We start from the raw sequence: 5,228 nt of genomic DNA, 5'->3' as shown, positions 1-5,228 counted from the left end.
TGTTACCACTTTACACAAGAATATTTAATAGAAACATCTTGCATCTTCTCAAAAAAATTTGGTTGAATATGAATATGAAGGGTTTTTCATGTTCTCCGACTGCGCCAAAGGGGGATTTGATAGTTTGAAATCCCGCTGAAATATTTGTCCACATTTAGAATAAACAAAAATCGTTAAAAGAAATTTGAGATTTTCAAAAAATTGTATCGCTCTCAATTATCAATATTTTTAATTTTTTTATTTATTGGAAATCCATACACGTCACAATACGAGAAAATTCCTACCGAAATTAGCCCATCAACATCTTTTCACAATTTTAATTCATTAGTATTATTCCATTGAAAATAACAGCTTCTATAAGTTTAACAGATTTATTTTCCTGGTCGGGGGCACTGGTTTGGTCTCACGCAGGGACTGTTCCAGCGATCGAATCGTCGTATCCAACCACGATTGCAGAAGCATCCACCCGTGCAACGCTGGAAGAAATATTCTTATTGAATCAACAGAACTCTATGATTATTTTGTGGGATAAAAGAGGGTGACATTTTGAGTCGAAAGTTCCTCTTCGAGTAATTAATTGATTGAAGTTCGAAAATGACGGCGACGTTGGCCTAAAAGTGTAAAGGAGTGGCGAATGATTGACAGGAGCAGTGAATTTTTCAGATTAAGGATATCCAAGCAGTCCGGATAATTTTTCTGGGAGAAATCGTTTTCAGAATTTATAGAACAGACCAAGAGTATTTTTGAAGCGCCATATCAACCTTAGTTTCTGAATATTTTTTCGGAAAAACGATTTTTGAACAATGAAATTCAACACATTGCGTCCATAAGAGCTTATACTCTCACCTTCGATCCAATAATTCAGTTTTAAAACTTAACCGTATACTACTTTGTTCGCTATACTTTCTACATTGAAAAGCATACGTTTCCGGATAGATAATTGCAAACAATTCAATTAAAAGCTATCGAGAGTCAAATTAGTCCATACGCCAATGCAGGTTCTGTATCGGTGATGGGTTCCCCGAGGTAACTTGGGTTAATTGTATGTTTTTTCGGCCGCTGATTCCGAATTTGTTATTAATCCGGCCGAAAAGTTAGCGGTTTAATTGTTATTAATAATTTAATTGTTTAAAAGCCGTATCTCGCAATGTTAAGAATCCTGCCGCATGCACTCGCACATTCTCACACCAGTTGCTTTCACTCAATAGAGCCGTAAGGAATTTCCTTACTTCGTCTTATGAGAAACCCGTCTTATAGAGACGTTTCGTAAGGATCTGAAACCAGAGTTCAAAACCAAAGTGTATAGCAGAGATCTCGGACAAGATGTGAATGTGTTTTTCGGCCCCGAATTGAAGAGCGAGTCTCGGAATGGCGTGCAAATGATTCTAAGGATGATTTTTTAACCAGGGGAGACTCCTAGACCCCACTGGACAATGTTGTCACAACTCTGGTTTCCAACTGAACTGCCAGAGTTGAAAACCAGAGTTCATAGCAGAGATGTCAGACAAGATGTGAGTGAGAATCTACCCGTGCATCCATGGTAAAATTTACCATGGAACGTGCGAATAGAGACTGCCTTTCAATTTATTTCTAACAGTGTTTACACTCACTAGAGTTACTCATAGCACTATCGGCTCTATTACTGAAATCTAGTCAGATTTTGTCCAAAATTGATACGGTGTTTGATTCAATAATGGAGAAAATTCTTCTGAACTCGCAACTGTCACCTCAACGTGGATCAAGTTTCCCACAGAGCGTGTGCCCATGCGCGGCTGGACACAAGCGATCGGCAGCGTAACTCTTTCGTCGCGTATATCTCGTCAACTAATAAGTTAATCAAAATTTTGCAGAAGATAAAAGTTGTTGCAAATAAATAAAGAAACATTATTGAATTCGACTTTTTTTTCGTATCTGCCATAGGTTGCGAGATACGGCGTTTTAAACAATTAAATTGTTAATAACAATTAAACCGCTAACTTTTCGGCCGGATAACCAACAAATTTGGAATCAGCGGCCGAAAAAACATAGAATTTACCCAAGTTACCTCGGGGACCCCATCACCGATACAGAACCTGCATTGACGTATGGAGTAAATGTAAAATTGAATAAAATGGGGTGGCAAAATTTTGGGCAAAACTGAAATTTTACGTGAACAAAATTTACTACAGTAGACTCTCGTTATAGTCGCACTCACGGGGCTGTAGGGGCAACCGATTCTGAAAATGGGACTGTATTTCTCTTCCCCCACCAGGCGCTCACGGTAAGCCTAAATTCCGGGAATCGGGAGCGATAAGAAAATAAATTTTACTCCAATTATTTTTCTCTTCAATTTGCATTCTACATTTTTATTAAATATAAAAATTATTTTCATTAAACACTTTTATTAAATTAACAAAATGAATTGCGTTGAACACTTTTAGTAAATTAATGAAATGAATAGAAATATTAATAACATCGCATTGTTCAATACACTCCAAAATTTATTCACTTCATTCAAATAAAAAGCAGGATTATGCACCACTGCAAAGACCCTCTCTTCGTGACAGTCAAGAGTGAACTGAATTTCTCTCTCGCAAATTCATTTTTCCTAAATTTTATTTCCCGAATTTCTTAGAAATGCAAAACAAAGCCCATTCCAAGAAAACACAGGGGCATTTAAATCCACACCTCGGAGGTGGTACGGAGTGGGGGAAGCGCTCGAGCTCGAAAGAATCGATATGAGGGGAAATGCGACTATAACGAATGCGACTATAACGAGAGTCTACTGTACCCTTAAAAGGTCTTCTGGTAGCGCCTCGCTACGTCTAACGTGAGATGGCCGAATTCACACTGACTCACACCTGACGACCGCACATACACCTCAGTTGTCGCAATCGCTTTTGCTAGAGCAGTCATGTGACTCTCACCACTCGGTGGAGGTACTCCACCTCTCATCGTGTATATGTGTACATTCATACCGACTCATTTGTACATATTCATTTCGACAATAAACTAATTATCTAGTTTGCAACGGTTGTTTCGCGTAGCGATTCGATACCTTCCCAACCTACAACCACCTCGAATCCTACATTGTGACAATTTCCTGCCAACGTCTTCATTTTCTAATCATGAATCTGATAATCTAGACGAGAATTTTCACCTCATGTTCCGAGTTAATAATTTGTTAATAATTCTTACGAAAGGACAGCTTCGTCTCGGGCTTCCACAATGGCCCGGACATCTAGGGCCACATGATCGCCATCTTGAATTGGGGGGGCAACGTTGGGCACCTGTCAAGTATAATCAAAATATGAATATTGTTCAGAAAAATAAACAATTATGAAAATCATCATTTCAGTAGCCAAAATTCATCAATTACTAATTTTTGAAAGAATAAAAGAAAGCCTTTCAATTTGAATTATTTAAATATCTAGAAGAAGTTCCGGAAATACTCACTAGCGGTGTATGCCAGCACGGCTAGAATTGCGAAAACGAAGAGAAGACGCATGTTTACAGCCTTTCAAATGACGAGATCAGATTGGTACCGGAAATCTCACGTCTCATTCTTTTATACAATTCTCTAACCGAAAAGAAACTTTATATTGAAAGAAAGAAAGAAATATTGTTCTAGAGTTGACATAAGTGGTTTATACAATGAATATCTCATCTACGTCTGTATCAGCAGTGTAAATAAATAAACAATTACTCATACCAACCGCTAATATTCCGTTTTTTCCATTTATACAATTGGACAGCAAGAACAATGAAAAAAATTTATTTCTTCAGCGATTGGACGATTTAGTTGAGCTTCATCGTGATTCCTATGAGGTCTTTTAGAGAAGTGGAAACACTATTCCTTTTATAGTTTTAACAATACGCAATATTTCATAATCATAAAAATCAAATTGAATGATCGGAGGTTTCTCGAAATCTGAAGAATTGTGTTTCTATGAATTCGTACAGTTCTATATTTTCAGAACTATTCAAATTTGAAAACAGAGACATACGTTAAATGGGAAAGTACAAAAAATGCAATAAAGAAAACTTGAAAAATTTCCCCCAAATTCTAGAAGTATTACATTTTCATTATTAGCGTAACCTCCCATACGTTCACTGATAGATTAATTAATTTATTCCAAACGAGATTCGTTAACTATTAACGAATGGTAGAGTTCAATATGACCAAATGAATATTATTATTATTTATTTCCCATTGTACATAAATCTTTTTTTTGTACATTGCAACACAGTTACATGTATGTATATTGTGACGTATTTTTCAACGACACATGCGGGAAATCGTATGCGTTGTCGTCCACTAACTTTCAGCAACCCTTTTGGAATCTCTCAACCCAAAATAAGAACGACGGGGAAAGTCGAGAGGAACCAAAATTTACCGAAAGGGGGCCAGTCCTTTTAACCTCTCAAGGACAAGGTCACAATGTTGAAGCGCATTCCACGACCAGTTCAGAAAAACCGCGGAGGCGTGTGGGAACAGGCAAAACAATTAATGCAGTTATTATGCCCAAAAATTGTTCAGCGTTCGAAAGGATTAATTTTCAATAATTATATCAAAAATAGAAGCGAAAATTACTAAAAGAGTTTAATTTAATTGGACGACGCAAAGTTTATACTCTTACCTTTTCTTTAGTAGATAAGTTTGTGACTCGATTTTAAATGGGAAAATATTGACTGGGAAGGGGTTTAATTACGGGATAGGAATTAATTTAGAACAGTTAACAATTAAAAGTCTAGAGGTGTTTTGCTATGTCTGATTTTAATTGTGGAATTTAGAAATCGCTACAAAACATGGGATTACAATTTACAAAAATACTCGAACATTTCTACTCCTGGAATGATCTGAAGGATTTGAATTTGTTTCAAGTTCATAATGTGTTACTCACAATTCAGTTCGATTCAGTAAGTTAATCCTTTTGTGGATCCTTGAGTGTACTCGTGATTTCCTCACCAGCAACCCGAGTCGAATAATTGGACCTGACAAGTTCTACTCAGGTCTTTCCGTTCAGAACTGGATAGGTCTTGGGAAGCCTCTTCCCAAGTGCTTCCGAGACCTTTCTACCTCTGGTTATGTCCCATTTCAGCACTTGTTAGGTGTAAGCAGGACTTGTATTCAGACTTTCCAAATCCTTGCCGGTCCCCGTAATTCTATGGGCCTATATTAAATCTGCGTTCATATCCCTGTTTACTCATGCGTTATTGAAATAAAAAATGCAATTATTGTTTTTTTT

At 37.0% G+C, this 5,228-nt stretch overlaps 1 long non-coding RNA gene across 1 annotated transcript; it reads right to left on the bottom strand.

Moving 5' to 3' along the window:
- Positions 1 to 268: 268 nt before the first annotated feature.
- Positions 269 to 3,727, bottom strand: LOC107039159. The gene is made up of 3 exons (XR_001460947.1): positions 3,436 to 3,727; positions 3,178 to 3,269; positions 269 to 476 (listed from the first exon to the last, which is right to left on the bottom strand). It is a non-coding gene; the product is annotated as an uncharacterized LOC107039159 (long non-coding RNA).
- Positions 3,728 to 5,228: the final 1,501 nt, after the last annotated feature.

This window comes from Diachasma alloeum, unplaced genomic scaffold, assembly GCF_001412515.2.
Source record: "Diachasma alloeum isolate Michigan unplaced genomic scaffold, Dall2.0 Dall_scaffold_00294, whole genome shotgun sequence".
Lineage (NCBI taxonomy): Eukaryota > Metazoa > Arthropoda > Insecta > Hymenoptera > Braconidae > Diachasma > Diachasma alloeum.
Note: the sequence above shows the minus strand (reverse complement) of the source record. Positions and strands in the feature narration are given on the sequence as shown.